This window comes from Eubalaena glacialis, chromosome 12 (genome assembly GCF_028564815.1).
Source record: "Eubalaena glacialis isolate mEubGla1 chromosome 12, mEubGla1.1.hap2.+ XY, whole genome shotgun sequence".
NCBI lineage: Eukaryota > Metazoa > Chordata > Mammalia > Artiodactyla > Balaenidae > Eubalaena > Eubalaena glacialis.
The window spans coordinates 70,616,520-70,635,335 of NC_083727.1; the positions used below are offsets into that span (position 1 = coordinate 70,616,520).

At 42.2% G+C, this 18,816-nt stretch overlaps 1 pseudogene; it reads left to right on the forward strand.

Moving 5' to 3' along the window:
• The first annotated feature begins 4,677 nt into the window (after positions 1 to 4,677).
• On the forward strand, positions 4,678 to 6,523 carry LOC133101994 (small ribosomal subunit protein uS5-like; annotated as a pseudogene).
• Positions 6,524 to 18,816: the final 12,293 nt, after the last annotated feature.

Consider the following 18,816-nt stretch of genomic DNA (forward strand, 5'->3'; position numbering starts at 1 on the left):
TCTTTCAGATTTTTCATCATTAGTGCATAGGAATGCCAGAGATTTCTGTGCATTAATTTTGTATTCTGCTACTCTACCAAATTCATTGATTAGCTCTAGTAGTTCTCTGGTAACATCTTTAGGATTCACTATGTATAGTATCATGTCATCTGCAAACACTGACAGTTTTACTTCTTCTTTTCCGACTTGGATGCCTTTTATTTCTTTTTCTTCTCTGATTGCTGTGGCTAAAACTTCCAAAACTAGGTTGAATAACAGTGGTGAGAGTGGGCAACCTTGTCTTGTTCCTGATCTTAGAAGAAATGGTTTCAGTTTTTCACTGTTGAGAATGATATTGGCTGTGGGTTTGTCATATGTGGTCTTTATTACGTTGAGGTAGGTTCCCTCTATGCCTACTTTCTGGAGAGTTTTTATCATAAATGGGTGTTGAATTCTGTCAAAAGCTTTTTCTGCATCTACTGAGATTATCATACAGTTTTTTTTTTTTAATAAATTTATTTATTTTATTTATCTATTCTTGGCTGCTTTGGGTCTTCATTGCTGCACGTGGGCTCTCTCCAGTTGTGGTGAGCGGGGGCCACTCCCTGCCGTGGTGCACGGGCTTCTCACTGCGGTGGCCTCTCCCGTTGCAGAGCACGGACTCCAGGCACGCGGGCTCAGCAGTTGTGGCTCGCGGGCTCCAGAGCACAGGCTCAGCCGCCGTGGCGCACAGGCCCAGTTGCTCCACGGCATGTGGGATCCTCCCGGACCAGGGCTCGAACCCGAGTCCCCTGCATTGGCAGGCGGACTCCCAACCACTGCGCCACCAGGGAAGCCCCTATCATACGGTTTTTAACCTTCAATTTGTTAATATGGTGTATCACATTGATTGATTTGCGTATACTGAAAAATCCTTGCATTCCTGGGATAAACCCCATTTGATCATGGTGTAGGATCCTTTTAATGTGCTGTTGGATTCTGTTTGCTAGCATTTTGTTGAGGGTTTTTGCTTCTATGTTCATCAGAGATATTGGGCTGCAGTTTTCTTTTTTTGTGACATCTTTGTCTGGTTTTGGTATCAGCGTGATGGTGGCCTTGTAGAATGTGTTTGGGAGTGTTCCTCCCTCTGCTATATTTTGGAAGAGTTTGAGAAGGATAGGTGTTAGCTCTTCTCTAAATGTTTGATAGACTTCGCCTGTGAAGCCATCTGGTCCTGGGCTTTTGTTTGTTGGAAGATTTCTAATCACAGTTTCAATTTCAGTGCTTGTGATAGGTCTGCTCATATTTTCTATTTCTTCCTGGTTCAGTCTTGGAAGGTTATACCTTTTTAAGAATTTGTCCATTTCTTCCAGGTTGTCCATTTTATTGGCATAGAGTTGCTTGTAGTAGTCTCTTAGGATGCTTTGTATTTCTGCAGTGTCTGTTGTAACTTCTCCTCTTTCATTTCTAATTTTATTGATTTGAGTCCTCTCCCACTTTTTCTTGATGAGTCTGGCTAAAGGTTTATCAATTTTGTTTATCCTCTGAAAGAACCAGCTTTTAGTTTTATTGATCTTTGGTATTGTTTTCTTCATTCCTTTTTCATTTATTTCTGATCTGATCTTTATGATTTCTTTCCTTTTGCTACCTTGGGATTTTTTTGTTCTTCTTTCTCTAATAGCTTTAGGTGTAAGGTTAGGTTGTTTATTTGAGATGTTTCTTGTTTCTTGAGGTAGGATTGTATTGCTATAAACTTTCCTCTTACAACTGCTTTTGCTGCATCCCATAGGCTTTGGGTCATCGTGTTTTCATTGTTATTTACTTCTAGGTATTTATGAGTTCCTCTTTGATTTCTTCAGTGATCTCTTGGTTATTCAGTAGCGTATTGTTTAGCCTCCATGTGTTTGTATTTTTTACAGTTTTTTTCCTGTAATTGATACCTAGTCTCATAGTGTTGCGCTCAGAAAAGATACTTGATATGATTTCAATTTTCTTAAATTTACCAAGGTTTGATTTGTGACCCAAGATATGGTCTATCCTGGAGAATTTTCCAAGAGCACTTGAGAAGAAAGTGTATTCTGTTGTTTTTGGATGGAATGTCCTATAAATATCAATTAAGTCCGTCTTGTTTAATGTGTCATTTAAAGCCTGTGTTCCCTTATTTATTTTCATTTTGGATGATCTGTCCATTGGTGAAAGTGGGGTGTTAAAGTCCTCTACTATTATTCTGTCACTGTCGATTTCCCCTTTTATGGCTGTTAGCATTTGCCTTATGTATTGAGGTGCTCCTTTGTTGGGTGTATAAATATTTACAATTGTTATATCTTCTTCTTGGATTGATCCTTTGATCATTATGTAGTTTCCTTCTTTGTCCCTTGTAATAGTCTTTATTTTAAAGTCTACTTTGTCTGATATGAGAATTGCTACTCCAGCTTTCTTTTGATTTCCATTTGCATGTAATATCTTTTTCCATCCCCTCACTTTCACTCTGTATGTGTCCCTAGGTCTGAAGTGGATGTCTTGGAGACAGCATATATACAGTTCTTGTTTTTGTATCCATTCAGCCAGTCTATGTCTTTTGGTTGGAGCATTTAATCCATTTACATTTAAGGTAATTATCAATATGTATGTTCCTATTACCATATTCTTAATTGTCTTGGGCTTGTTTTTGTAGGTCTTTTCCTTCTCTTGTGTTTCCTGCCTAGAGAAGTTCCTTTAGCATTTGTTGTAAAGCTGGTTTGGTGGTCAATTCTCTTAGCTTTTGTTTATCTGGAAAGGTTTTAATTTCTCCATCGAATCTGAATGAGATCCTTGCTGGGTAGAGTAATCTTGGTTGTAGGTTTTTCTCTTTCATCACTTTAAATATGTCCTGCCACTCCCTTCTGACTTGCAGAGTTTCTGCTGAAAAATCAGCTGTTAACCTTATGGGGATTCCCTTGTATGTTATTTCTTGCTTTTCCCTTGCTGCTTTTAATATTTTTTCTTTGTATTTAATTGTTGATAGTTTGATTAATATGTGTCTTGGCATGTTTCAGTTTGGGTTTATCCTGTATGGTACTCTCTGTGCTTCTTGGACTTGACTATTTTCTTTCCCATGTTAGGGAAGTTTGCAACTATAATCTCTTCAAATATTTTCTCAGTCGCTTTCTTTTTCTCTTCTTCTTCTGGGACCCCTATAATTCGAATGTTGGTGCATTTAATGTTGTCCCAGAGGTCTCTGAAACTGTCCTCAATTCTCTTATTCCTTTTTCTTTATTCTGCTCCCTGGCAGTTATTTCCACCATTTTATCTTCAAGCTCACTTATTTGTTCTTCTGCCTCAGTTATTCTGGTATTGACTCCTTCTAGAGTGTTTTTAATTACAATAATTGTGTTGTTCATCACTGTTTGTTTGCTCCTTAGTTCTTCTAGATCCTTGTTAAATGTTTCCTGTATTTTCTCCGCTCTGTTTCCAAGATTTGGGATCATCTTTACTATCATTACTCTGAGTTCTTTTTCAGGGAGGTTGCCTATTTCATCTTCATTTATTTGGTCTTGTAGGTTTTTACCTTGCTCCTTCGTCTGTAACACATTTTTTGTCGTTTCATTGTTTTGTTTTTTTTTTTGATGGGTGGTTCTGTATTCCTGTCTTGCTGGTTGTTTGGCATGAGATGTCCAGCACTGGTGTTTGCAGGCAGTCGGATAGAGCCAGGTCTTGGTGCTGAGATGAGGACCTCCAGGAGGCCTCACTCCAATTAATATTCCCTGGGGTCTGAGGTTCTCTTTTAGTCCAGCGGTTTGGACTTGGAGCTCCCACCACAGGAGCTTGGGCTGACCTCTGGCCTGGGAACCAAGATCCCGCAAGCTTTGTGGAGCAGTGAAAAAAAAAAAGAAAGAAAGAAAAAAAGGAGCAGTACAATATCAAAGAATAAAAAACAAAATAAAATTAGAAAGACAAAAAATAGGGGCTTCCCTGGTGGCGCACTGGTTGAGAATCTGCCTGCTAATGCAGGGGACACGGGTTCGAGCCCTGGTCTGGGAAGATCCCACATGCCACGGAGCAACTAGGCCCGTGAGCCACAACTACAGAACCTGCGCGTCTGGAGCCTGTGCTCCGCAACAAGAGAGGCCGCAATAGTGAGAGGCCCGTGCACCGCGATGAAGAGTGGCCCCCGCTTGCCGCAACTAGAGAAAGCCCTCACACAGAAACGAAGACCCAACACAGCCAAAAATAAATAAATAAATTAATTAATTAAAAAAAAAGAAAAATAAAAAATATATTAGGAAAAATAAAACTATAATTGAAAGAACTACAACAAAGTAAAATAAAACCACAACAGAAAAAAGAAAAGAAAAAAAAAGGGCGGGGGGGGGAACAAGCCAAAAGGACAGAACAAGAACAAAGTACAAAGAATAAAATAAAATTAGAAAAATAAAAGATTTATTAGGAAAAATAAAAATATAAAAGAATCAACAACAATGAATAAACAAGGCAAAACAGAACCCCAATCTAAAAGAGGAAAAAAGAAAAAAATAGGCTTGGCTATGGGGGAGGAGTTTAGGCGGGGGGTGGAACTTAGGCAGGGGCAGGGTTTAGGGTGGGGCGGGACCTAGGCAGGTGGGGGGGTGACGTTTGAGCATGGGGCGGGGCCTAGGCAGGGCGATGTTCAAGCATGGGCAGGGCCTCTGCTTAGGACCTGCATAGAAGGGGCGAGGCAGCACTCGAAAGGAGGGCCTCTGGAGTGTGGAGTTCTGGAGTTTGGAGGTAACGCCCTGAGTGAGGGTGTGTGGGTGATGTTTAGGCCCAGCGCATTGGAGGGGGTCTCCAAGTGTAGGGGTGTGGCCCTGGGTGGGAGTGCAGGGGCGGGCCTTGGGCTCTGTGCAGCAGGAGGGAGGCTCGGAGGGCAGAGGATTAGGCCCGGGAGCCCAACAGGCTCCCCCATGCCTAAGTGGACAGGGAAAGCACTGGCCTCATTCCTTTCCATTCCTTCACGCTCCTCCCCACCGTGTCCCCCAGGGTCTCCCCCATCGCCGCTGGATCCCTAACCATGGGTGGGTCCCGCTGGGTGTAGGAACTCCTCCCCTCCCTCAGGCATCCCTCAGGGGTGCCGGTCCCGGAGGTCCGGCCTTTACTTTTGCTCCCCCTTCCCTCCCTCCCCACTCCCTCAGGACCTGCGTGGCTGGAGGGTGCCTCAGTGGGCAGAGGATCAGGCCTGGGATCTCAGCTGGTTCCCGGGGGCCCAAGTGAGCAGGGGAAACCTGGCCACGCTCCCTTTTGATCCTCTGCCCTCCCAATGGTCCCTCAATTTCCCCCTTCGGGCGTGGGATCCCTTCCCCTCCCCCAGCCGTCCCTCAGGGGCGCCAGTCCCGTCCCACCCCCACTTCTCCTCCCCCCTCACTCCCCTCATGCCCCACGCCCTACCCAGTCACTGGGGGTTCCTCCCGTCCCCTTAGGTGTCTGTGGTCCCCCACCGGTGCCTGGTAGGTGCCCTCGTTGTGAGGAGATGTGAATTCCATGTCCTGCTAGTCCGCCATCTTGACTCCACCCCCACAGTTGTTTCTTTATTGACCAAGTCCACTGAAGTGGAACTATGAATATTATCTCTTACAATATTTTCTTCTGCCTCTTTTTCTTTAATGTTTGATCTCCATCTAATATGCAATTCTCACATGAAGACACTTTTTACCAAAACCTTTTCTGTAAAAACACCAAATGGCAGATGACGCCAGTGCTGTGGGAGGGCCCAGAGGCCCCGGGGGCCCTGGAATGGGAGGCCGCGGTGGCTTCCACTGAGGCTTTGGCAGCGGTGTCTGGGGCCAGGGCCAGGGTTGTGGTCGGGGCCGAGGCCATGGAGCTCACGGAGGCAAGGCCAAGGCCAAGGAGTGGCTCCCTGTCACCAAGCTAGGCCGCCTGGTCAAGGACATGAAGATCAAATCCCTGGAGGAGATCTATCTCTTCTCTCTGCCCATCAAGGGATCTGAGATCATTGACATTTTCTTGGGGGCATCCCTCAAGGATGAGATTTTGAAGATCATGTCTGTGCAAAAGCAGACACGTGCTGGCCAGCGGACCAGGTTCAAGGCATTTGTCACCATCAGGGATTACAACGGACATGTTGGTTTGGCTGTCAAGTGTTCTAAGGAGGTAGCCATTGCTATCTGTGGGGCCATCATTCTGGCCAAGCTCTCCATCGTCCCTGTGCGGCAAGTATACTGGGGGAACAAGATCGGCAAGCCCCATACCGTCCCTTGCAAGGTGACTGGCCACTGGCTCTATGCTGGTGTGCCTCATCCCTGCCCCCAGGGGCACTGGAATCATCTCAGTCCCTGTGCCCAAGAAGCTACTCACAATGGCTGGAATTGACAACTGCTACACCTCTGCCAGGGGCTGCACTGACACCCTGGGCAACTTCGCCAAGACCACTTTTGGTGCCATTTCCAAGACCTAGAGTTATCTCACTCCTGATCTCTGGAAAGAGACGGTGTTCACCAAGTCTCTGTATCAGGAATTCATCGACCATCTTGTAAAGACCCACACCAGAGTTTCCGTGCAGGGGACCCAGACTCCAGCTATAACCACCACATAGTTTTCTATGAGAAAAATAAAGTGAATGAAGCCAGTTAAAAAAAAAAAATGGATTGCATTGTTTCCCTGGGCTAGTATTTCTCCTGCTACTGATCTTTTAAATATATAGATCAATTTTGAAAACCAAACTTTAAAGGACAGTTGGTTCTTTGATTAAATGGCATATAGTAGAGCCATCTGTTATAGGTGACATTTTTTTTCCCCTTCGCTGCCTAAGTAGGAACTTTCAAATATTATTTAAGTGGGGTTAGGACTCTGGACTAGAATTATTGTTATTTCACTTTACCATTTAGCACAGCCATCAACTGAGATCTTGTAGGTACTGTTGTAAAAGAATACTTTTTTCATTTAAGGAGACCATTGGTGGTCTTGACTCCTGTCATTCTGTTAGTATGTTGACTCAATGAGGGTATCCCTTGCTAGTTAGTGTTAGAATGAGAAATGCATACCTACTTATTCAACAAACACCTACTGAGAACCACAAAGTGTTCAATATGAGATGAAGATGCCTTTTATCTCTTGCTAATTGACAATGAAAAAAATTGAGATAAAGAAATAAAATGATCTCTTGCTAATTGACAATGAAAAAATAGATGTAAACAAATAAAATTATAGTTAACAATCCAAGTGTAAATATAATGCCAATTTTAATAAATTTATCACTTCCTTTTTTAGATGCTATCCAAAAGTTTGTGCTATTTAAATTTTTAAACCTTCTTTTACGTCATCCACGTGACAAAAGCTTCTCTTCTTCTTTTTTTTTTTTTTTAACTTTCGGTTTATTTATTTATTTATTTATCTATTCATTCATTTATGGCTGTGTTGGGTCTTGGTCTCTGTGCGAGGGCTTTCCCCATTTGCGGCAAGTGGGGGCCACTCTTCATCGCGGTGCGAGGGCCTCTCACCATCGCGGCCTCTCTTGTTGCGGAGCACAGGCTCCAGACGCGCAGGCTCAGCAATTGTGGCTCACGGGCATAGTTGCTCCGCGGCATGTGGGATCTTCCCAGACCAAGGCTCGAACCCGTGTCCCCTGCATTGGCAGGCAGACTCTCAACCACTGCGCCACCAGGGAAGCCCAGCTTCTCTTCTTGAGGTCAGCAATGACCTCCACATGTTGCTTACTTCACTGGGCAGTTCTATTGATAAACCTTCATCTTGTCTCATCAGCAGCATTTGGCAGAGTTGATTATCCCCTATTCTAGAAATACTTTCTTCATTTGGCTTACAAGATACCACATTCTCCTGGTTTTCTTCCTACCTCACTAGCCATTTTTTCTCAGTTTTCTTTTGCTGGCTCCTCCTATCTTCATTTTTTCACTTTGGTAAAATCCTTGGGTTTCTTCTTTTCATTATCTCTTCATTGATAATGTTATCCAGGTACATACTTTTAAATACCAATCATACATTAACGCCTCCTAAATGTAGATCTCCAGTCTGGCTCTCTCTCCTGAATACCAATCTGGTGCATCCAACTCTATCTCAGCTACTTGGAAGTCTAATAGCCATGTCAAAAATCAAACTCCTGGGCTTCCCTGGTGGCGCAGTGGTTGAGAATCTGCCTGCCAATGCAGGGGACACGGGTTCGAGCCCTGGTCTGGGAAGATCCCACATGCCGCGGAGCAACTAGGCCCATGAGCCACAACTACTGAGCCTGTGTGTCTGGAGCCTGTGCTCCGCAACAAGAGAGGCCGCGATAGTGAGAGGCCCGCGCACTGCGATGAAGAGTGGCCCCCACTTGCCACAACTAGAGAAAGCCCTCGTACAGAAACGAAGACCCAACACAGCAATAAATAAATAAAAATTAAAAAAAAGAAAGAAAGAATCACAGATTCATGCAGAAAATCTTCCTTTAAAAAAAAAAAAAAATCAAACTCCTGATTCACTACCTCTACTCCCCACCCCACCTGGTTCCTCTGGTGGTATTCTGTCTCAGTTAATGCAATTCCATCTTTCCAGTTGCTCAGGCAAAAATCCTTAGAGTTATCCTTGACCTCTTTCTTTCTCATACACCCCACATCTAATCCCTCAGCAACTCCTATTGGCTCTACTATCTTAAAAATATAACCTTTTTTGACCACTTGTCACCACTAGTCCCCTGGTCCATAAGACTATTATTTCTTGCTTAGATTATTCCTATAGTTTCCTAACTCATCTTGTTCTATTCCACTTTACTCTTAACAAAGCAGTCAGACTGATCATTCTGTTGATGCATTAACTCAGAACATGGTGCTCTTTTTAAGAACTGTCCAAGGGTTTATTCCATTTCTCTGAGAGTGAAAGTTGAAGTCTTTTTTTTCAAATGGGTTTTCTTTTTTTTTAAATTTATTTTATTGAAGTATAGTTGATTTACAATGTTGTGTTCATTTCTACTGTACAGCAAAGTGATTCAGTTATATATATATATATATTCTTTTTTTAAATTGGAGTATAGTTTCTTTACACTGCTGTGTCAGTTTCTGCTGTACAGCAAAGTGAATCAGCCATATGTATACATATATTCCCTCTTTTTTGGATTTCCTTCCCATTTAGGTCACCACAGATCACTGAGTAGAGTTCCCTGTGCTATACAGTAGGTTCTCATTAGTTATCCATTTTATACATAGTAGTGTATATATGTCAATCCCAATCCCCCAATTCATCTCATCCTCCCACCCCTTCCCCCTTGGTATCCATACGTTTGTTCTCTATGTCTGTGTCTCTATTTCTGCTTTGCAAATAAGATCATCTACACCATTTTTCTAGATTCCACATATATACATTCTTTTTATATTCTTTTCCATTATGATTTATCACAGTATATTGAATATATTTCCCTGTGCTATATAGTAGGACCTTATTGTTTAGCCATCCTATATATAATAGTTTGCATCTGCTAATCTGAAACTCCCAATTCATCCTCCCCCAGCCCCCTCTCCCTTGGCAACCACAAATATGTTCTCTATGTCTGTGAGTCTGTTTCTGTTTCGTAGATAAGTTCATTTGTGTCATATTTTAGATTCCACATATAAGTGATATCATATGGTATTTGTTTTTTTCTGTCTGACTTACTTCACTTAATATGGTAGTCTCTAGGTCCATCCATGTTGCTGCAAATGGCAATACTTCATTCTTCTTTATGGTTGAGTAACACTGCTCAGCCATAAACAAGTTGAAGTCTTTGTAATAGGCAGCAAGGCCCTATGTGACCTAACTCCTGTAATCTCTAAGACCTCATCTCCTAATATTCTGACTGCCCCACCCCTCTATTCCATCTCCATCACTCTCGTCTCTCTGTTGTTCCTGAATAGGTTGGGCATGATCCCTCCTCAGTGCATTCTTATTTGTTCCTCTGCCTGGATTGGTTTTCTTCAGACATCCACGTGGCTCTCTCTCTCACATCTTTCAAGTTTTTTCTCCAGTGCCACATTCTCCTTCAGGCCTTCCCTGATGACACTATTTAACATTTTAATGCACTCTCTGCTCAGTGCTGTGACCTTCCATCCTACATTCATGCTCTGGTTTTCTCCATAGCATTTATCACCTATTAAAAGTGTTAAATACTATGCTGTATAGTATATAACTTACTCATTTATTTTGTCTAGTATCTGTCTCCCCATACATAAGTTCTGACAGCAGAGCTTTGTGGGTTTTTTGGCTTGATATACCCCTAGTGCCTCAAACTGTGCATAGCATAGGTTCTCAGTAAATGTTTAGTTGAATGTATGAATGAATACGGCAAGGTAAGTGCTAATAATAGTCTAAAAATAAAAATTTTTTTTTTTTTAGAAAAATTAAAACATATTCCAAGGTGTCATCTAGGGTTGAGGATGAACTGAAGGAGGAAGCAAAAGTATTTTAAAGGTCTCATCTTATTGGCAGAAGTCAGGGATCAGGGAGTTAAATAACGTTGGAAAAAATGGAAATGAATACCTTTTTATTGGCTTGAAAAACAATATCAGAAAATATCAATTCTCACAAAATTAATAAATGCATTTGATGCAATCCTAAATAGAATTCCAAAGGAATTTTATGGTAAGAGAGAATTGGAAAATTGAATAAAATGATTTAAACATTTTAATGAAAGAATAAATGCTCCAAATCAAAAAAATACATATTTTGGAAAAAAAAGAGAGACTAGTAAGGGAGGACTTGACCTAATAGATATCAAATGCTATTGATCTAGAGAAACACAAATAGACTCATGGGACAGAATAGAGCAGAACAGAATCTAAAAATATATATCTCGGCAGAGTCAAGATGGTGGTGTGGGAAGATGTGGAGTTAGCGTCTCCCCACAACTAGGGCACCTGCCTGCCACTGGTGGGGGACTCTGATGCCCAAGGAGACGGGAGGAACCCCAAAGTGAACCAGTAGGATGTAGGGGGACTGAGCGGGGAGGAGAAGTGGAGGCCAGACAGGATTGGTGCTCCTGAGGCCGGGGAGATCAGGAGAGGCAGGCAGGAGGGACCATCCAGGAGGAGCAGGAGAGGAGTGGAGGGTGATTGTCCTGCCCACTCAGGCACAGGGAGCCTGCTGAGCTCCCAGGCTGGTCCTCTGTCCACCAAGGCCCACCCCTCCCCGCCGGCCGCATTGGTCCTGGGGGCATAGGAAGGAGGTCAGGGAGATGAGGAAAGGCAGGTGGGAGGGGCTCTCCCAGACCACAGACTGTAGGAGCAGGAGAGGAGAGGAGGGTGTTTGCCCTGCCCACTCAAGCCCTGGAAGCCTGCTGGGCTCCCAGGTGAGGTCCCCTGCCCTCTGAGACCAGGGGTGGGGGTCACGCCTGGGCCCGTTATGTTCCTTGAGCCTAAGCCCCACCTCCCACAGCCCCCAGGGCCTTTTCCAGCCCTGTGGGTCCTGAGCATTGGTCCTGCCCACTGCCCAAACCTCGCCCTTGCTTAGGTCCTGCCCTCCACAGCCATGGCCTCCCCCACCCCTGTTTTTTCTTTTTCCTCCTCCTTTTTTTTACTATTGTGGTACTGATGTACCTTACAGTTGTTGATTCATCTATATTTTTATTTTTACATTCTTTCTAACATACCTGCTAGTTTCCTAGTCTAATTTTATTTTTTACTTTGCTTTGTTCTTTTTTTTTTTTTTTTTGCCACCCTACATGGCTTGCAGGATCTGGGTTCGTGAGCCCGGGGTCAGGCTGAAGGTCCTGCGGTGGGAGCTCTGAGTCCAAACCACTGGACTAACAGAGAACCTCAGACCCCAGGGAATATTCATCAGAGTGAAGTCTCATGGAGATCCTCATCTCAGCACCAAGACCCAGCTCTACCCAATAGCCTACAGACTCCAGTGCTGGAAGCCTCAAGCCAAACAACCAGTAAAACAGGAACACAATCCCACTCATAAAAAAAAAAAAAATGAAATGGCAAGAATATATGTTACAGATGAAGGAGCAAGGTAAAAACCTAAAAGACCAAATAAATGAAGAGGAAATAGGCAATCTACCTGAAAGACAATTCAGAGTAATGATAATAAAGATGATCCAGAATCTCGGAAATAGAATGGAAGCACAGATTCAGAAAATACAAGAAATGTTTAACAAAGATCTAGAAGAACTAAAGAACAAACAAACAGAGAGGAACAACACAATAACTGAAATGAAAAATACACCAGAAGGAATCAATAACAGAATAACTGAGGCAGAAGAACGAATAAGTGAGCTGGAAGACAATATGGTAGAAATAACTGCCAAGGAGCAGAATAAAGAAAAAAGAATGAAGAGAATTGAAGACAATCTCAGAGACCTCTGGGACAACACTAAACGCACCAACATTTGAATCACAGGGGTCCCAGAAGAAGCAGAGAAAAAGAAAGGGTCTGAGAAAATATTTGAAGAGATTATAGTGGAAAACTTCCCTAACATGGGAAAGGAAATAGTCACCCAAGTCCAGGAAGCACAGAGAGTCCCATACAGGATAAACCCTAGGAAAAACACACAAAGACACATATTAATCAAACTAACAAAAATTAAATTCAAAGAAAAAATATTAAAAGCAGCCAGGGAAAAACAAAAAATAACATACAAAGGAATCCCCATAAGGTTATCAGGTGATTTTTCAGTGGAAACTCTGCAGGCCAAAAGGGAGTGGCAGGACATATTTAAAGTGATGAAAGAGAAAAACCTACAACCAAGATTACTCTACCCAGCAAGGATCTCATTCAGATTCGATGGAGAAGTCAAAAGCTTTTCAGACAAGCAAAAGCTAAGAGAATTCAGCACCACCAAACCAGCTTTACAAATGCTAAAGAAACTTCTCTAAGCGGGAAACACAAGAGAAGAAAAAGACCCACAAAAACAAAATCAAAACAATTAAAAAAATGGTAATAGGAACATACATATCGATAATAACCTTGACTGTAAATGGATTAAATGTCACAACCAAAAGACACAGACTAGCTGAATGGATACAAAAACAAGACCCATATATATGCTGTCTACAAGAGACCCACTTCAGACCTAGAGACACATACAGACTGAAAGTGAAGGGATGGAAAAAGATATTCCATGAAAATGGAAATCAAAAGAAAGCTGGAGTAGCAATACTCATATCAGATAAAATAGACGTTAAAATAAAGACTGCTACAAGAGATAAGGAGGGACACTACATAATGATCAAAAGGTCAACCCAAGAAGAAGATATAACAATTATAAATGTTTATGCACCCAACATAGGAGCACCTCAATACATAAGGCAAATGCTAACAGCCATAAAAGGGGAAATCAACAGTAACACAATCATAGTAGGGGACTTTAACACCCCACTTTCACCAATGGACAGATCATCGAAACAGAAAATAAATAAGAAAACACAAGCTTTAAATGACACAATAGATCAGATAAATTTAATTGATATTTATAGAACATTCCACCCAAAATTGGCAGAATACACTTTCTTCTCAAGTGCACATGCAGCATTCTCCAGGATAGATCACATCTTGGGTCACAAATCAAGCCTTGGAAAACTTAAGAAAATTGAAATCATATTAAGGATCTTTTCCGACCATGATGTTATGAGATTGGAAATCAATTACAGGAAAAAAACTGTAAATAACACAAATACACGGAGGCTAAACAGTGTGCTACTAAATAACCAAGAGATCACTGAAGAAAGAAATTTAAAAATACATAGAAACAAATGACAACGAAAACACGACAACCCAAAACCTATGGGACACAGCAAAAGCAGTTCTAAGAGGGAAGTTTATAGCAATTCAATCTCACCTCAAGAAACAAGAAAAATCTCAAATAAACAATTTAAGCCTACACTTAAAACAACTAGAGAAAGAAGAACAAAGAAAACCCAAAGTCAGTAGAAGGAAAGAAATCATAAAGATCAGAGCAGAAATAAATGAAATAGAAACAAAGAAACAGTAGCAAAGATCAATAAAACTAAAAGCTGGTTCTTTGAGAAGATAAACAAAATTGATAAACCCTTAGCCAGACTCACCAAGAAAAAAAAGGGAGAGGAGGCAAATCAAAAAAATTAGAAACGAAAAAGGAGAAATCACATCTGACACTGCAGAAATACAAAGGATTATAAGAGACTACTACAAACAACTACATGCCAATAAAATGGACAACCACGAAGAAATGGACAAATTCTTGGAAAGGTACAATTTTCCAATACTGAACCAGGAAGAATTAGAAAATATAAACAGACCTATCACAAGTAATGAAATTGAAACCATAATTAAAAATCTTCCAACAAACAAAAGTCCAGGACCAGATGCCTTCACAGGTGAATTATATCAAACATTTAGAGAAGAACTAACACCAATCCTTCTCAAACTCTTCCAAAATATTGCAGAGGGAGAAACAATCCCAAATTCATTCTACGAAGCCACCATCACCTGATACCAAAACCAGAAAAAGATATCACAACAAAAAGACATAGACCAATATCACTGATGAACATAGATGCAAAAATCCTGAATAAAATACTAGCAGACAGAAACCAACAGCACATTAAAAGGATCATACACCATGATCAAGTGGGATTTATCCCAGGGATGCAAGGATTCTTCAATATACACAAATCAATCAATGTGATACACCATACTAACTAATTGAAGAATAAAAACCATATGATCATCTCAGTAGATGCAGAAAAAGCTTTTGACAAGATTCAACACCGATTTATGACAAAAAACTCTCCAGAAAATGGGCATAGAGGGAACCTACCTCAACATAATAAAGGCCATATATAACAAACCCACAGCAAGCATCATACTCAATGGTGAAAAACTGAAAGCATTTCCACTAAGATCAGGAATAAGACAAGGATGTCCACTCTCACCACTCTTATTCAACATAGTTTTGGAAGTCCTAGCCACAGCAATCAGAAGAGAAAAAGAAATAAAAGGAATACAAATTGGAAAAGAAGAAGTAAAACTGTCACTGTTTGCAGATGACATGATACTATACATAGAAAATCCTAAAGATGCCACCAGAAAGCTACTAGAACTAATCAATGAATTTGGTAAAGTAGCAGGATACAAAATTAATGCACAGAAATCTCTGGCATTCCTATACACCAACAACGAAAAATCAGAAAGAGAAATTAAGGAAACAATCCCATTTACCATCACAACAAAAAGAATAAAATACCTAGGAATAAACCTGCCTAAGGAGGCAAAAGACTTGTACTCAGAAAACTATAAAACACTGATGAAAGAAATCGAAGATGACATAAACAGATGGAGAAATATACCATGTTCTTGGATTGGAAGAAACAATATTGTGAAAATGACTATACTACCCAAAGCAATCTACAGATTCAATGCAATCCCTATCAAATTACCAATGGCATTCTTCACAGAATTAGAACAAAAAATTTTACAATTTGTTTGGAAACACAAAAGACCCCAAATAGCCAAAGCAATCTTGAGAAAGAAAAACAGAGTTGGAGGAATCAGGCTCCCCGACTTCAAACTATACCACAAACCTACAGTAATCAAGACAGTATGGTACTGGCACAAAAACAGAAACACAGATCAATGTTATAGGATACAATGCCCAGAGATAAACCCACACACATATGGGCACTTAATTAATGACAAAGGAGGCAAGAACATACAATGGAGAAAAGACAGCCTCTTCAATAAGTGGTGCTGGGAAAACTGGACAGCTACATGTAAAAGAATGCAATTAGAACACTACCTAATGGGAGGAGCTTCAAGATGGCGGAAGAGTAAGACTCGGAGATCACCTTCCTCCCCACAAATACATCAGAAATACATCTACATGTGGAACAACTCCTACAGAACACCTACTGAACGCTGGCAGAAGACCTCAGACCTCTCCAAAAGCAAGAAACTCCCCACGTACCTGGGTAGGGCAAAAGAAGAAAGAAAAAACAGAGACAAAAGAATAGGGACGGGATCTGCACCAGTGGGAGGGAGCTATGAAGGAGGAAAGGTTTCCACACACTGGAAGCCCCTTTGTGGGTGGAGACTACTGGTGGCGGAGGGGGGAAGCTTCGGAGCCACGAGGAGAGCGCAGCAACAGGGGTGCAGAGGGCAAAGCGGAGAGATTCCCGCACAGAGGATAGGCACCGACCAGCACTCACCAGCCTGAGAGGCTTGTCTGCTCATCCTCCGGGACGGGTTGGGGCTGGGAGCTGAGGCTCGGGCTTCGGAGGTCAGATCCCAGGGAGAGGACTGGGGTTGGCTGCGTGAACACAGGCTGAAGGGGCTAGTGCACCACGGCTAGCTGGGAGGGAGTCCGGGAAAAAGTCTGGAGGTGCCGAAGAGATAAGAGACTTTTTCTTGTCTCTTTGTTTCCTGGTGCGCGAGGAGAGGGGATTAAGAGCGCCACTTAAAGGAGCTCCAGAGACGGGCGCGAGCCGCGGCTATCAGCGCAGACCCCAGAGACGGGCATGGGACGCTAAGGCTGCTGCTGCAGCCACCAAGAAGCCTGTGTGCAAGCACAGGTCACTATCCACACCGCCCCTCCCGGGAGCCTGTGCAGCCCGCCACAGCCAGGGTCTCGTGATCCAGGGACAACTCCCCTGGGAGAATGCACGGCATGCCTCAGGCTGGTGCAACGTCACGCTGGCCTCTGCCGCCGCAGGCTCGCCCCGCATCCGTACCCTACCCCCCGCCCCGGCCTGAGTGAGCCAGAGCCCCCGAAGCAGCTGCTCCTTTAACCCCGTCCTGTCTGGGCGGCAACAGATGCCCTCAGGCGACCTACATGCAGAGGCGAGGCCAAATCCAAAGCTGAACCCCAGGAGCTGTGCGAACAAAGAAGAGAAAGGGAAATCTCTCCCAGCAGCCTCAGGAGCAGCGGATTGAATCTCCACAGTCAACTTGATGTACCCTGCATCTGTGGAATACCTGAATAGACAATGAATCATCCCAAATTGAGGAGGTAGACTTTGGGAGCAACGATATATATATATATTTTTCCCCTTTTTCTCTTTTTGTGAGTGTGTATGTTTATGCTTCTGTGTGTGATTTTGTCTGTATAGCTTTGCTTTTACCATTTGTCCTAGGGTTCTGTCTATCCGTTTTATTTTTATTACTTAAAAAATTTTTTTTCTTAATTAGTTTTTATTTTTTATTTTAATAACTTTATTTTATTTTATTTTATCCTCTTCTTTCTTTCTTTTTTTTCTCCCTTTTATTCTGAGCCCTGTGGAGGACAGGCTCTTGGTGCTCCAGCCAGGCATCAGGGCTGTGCCACTGAGGTGGGAGAGCCAAGTTCAGGACACTGGTCCACAAGAGACCTCCCAGCTCCACGTAATATCAAATGGAGAAAATCTCCCAGAGATCTCCATCTCACTGCCAAGACCCAGCTCCACTCAATGACCAGCAAGCTACAGTGCAGGACACCCTATACCAAACAACTAGCAAGACAGGAAAAAAAACCCATCCATTAGCACAGAGGCTGCCTAAAATCATAATAAGGCCACAGACACCCCAAAACACACCACCAGACGTAGACCTGCCCACCAGAAAGACAAGATCCAGCCTCATCCACCAGAACACAGGCACTAGTCCCCTCCACCAGGAAGCCTACACAACCCACTGAACCAACCTTAGCCACTGGGGACAGACACCAAAAACAACAGGAACTACGAACCTGCAGCCTGCGAAAAGGAGACTCCAAACACAGTAAGTTAAGCAAAATGAGAAGACAGAGAAACACACAGCAGATGAAGGAGCAAGGCAAAAACCCACCAGACCTAACAAATGAAGAGGAAATAGGCAGTCTACCTGAAAAAGAATTCAGAGTAATGATAGTAAAGATGAACCAGAATCTTGGAAATAGAATGGAGAAAATACAAGAAACGTTTAACAAGGACCTAGAAGAACTAAAGAACAAACAAACAGAGATGAACAACACAATAAATGAAATTAAAAATTCTCTAGAAGGGATCAATAGCAGAATAACTGAGGCAAAAGAACGGATAAGTGACCTGGAAGATAAAATAGTGGAAATAACTACTGCAGAGCAGAATAAAGAAAAAAGAATGAAAAGAACTGAGGACAGTCTCAGAGACCTCTGGGACAACATTAAACACACCAACGTTGGAATTATAGGGGTCCCAGAAGAAGAAGGGAAAAAGAAAGGGACTGAGAAAACATTTGAAGAGATTATAGTTGAAAACTTCCCTAATATGGGAAAGGAAATAGTTAATCAAGTCCAGGAAGCACAGAGAGTCCCATACAGGATAAATCCAAGGAGAAACACGCCAAGACACATATTAATCAAACTATCAAAAATTAAATACAAAGAACAAATATTAAAAGCAGCAAGGGAAAAACAACAAGTAACACATAAGGGAATCCCCATAAGGTTAACAGCAGATCTTTCAGCAGAAACTCTGCAAGCCAGAAGGGAGTGACAGGACATATTTAAAGTGATGAAAGAGAAAAACCTACAACCAAGATTACTCTACCCAGCAAGGATCTCATTCAGATTTGACAGAGAAATTAAAAGCTTTACAGACAAGCAAAAGCTAAGAGAATTCAGCATCACCAAACCAGCTTTACAACAAATGCTAAAGGAACTTCTCTAGGCAGGAAACACAAGAGAAGGAAAAGACCTACAATAATAAACCCAAAACAATTAAGAAAATGGTAATAGGAACATACATATCGATAATTACCTTAAATGTAAATGGATTAAATGCTCCAACCAAAAGACACAGACTGGCTGAATGGACACAAAAACAAGACCTGTATATATGCTGTCTACAAGAGACCCACTTCAGACCTAGGGACACATACAGACTGAAAGTCAGGGGATGGAAAAAGATATTACATGCAAATGGAAATCAAAAGAAAGCTGGAGTAGCAATT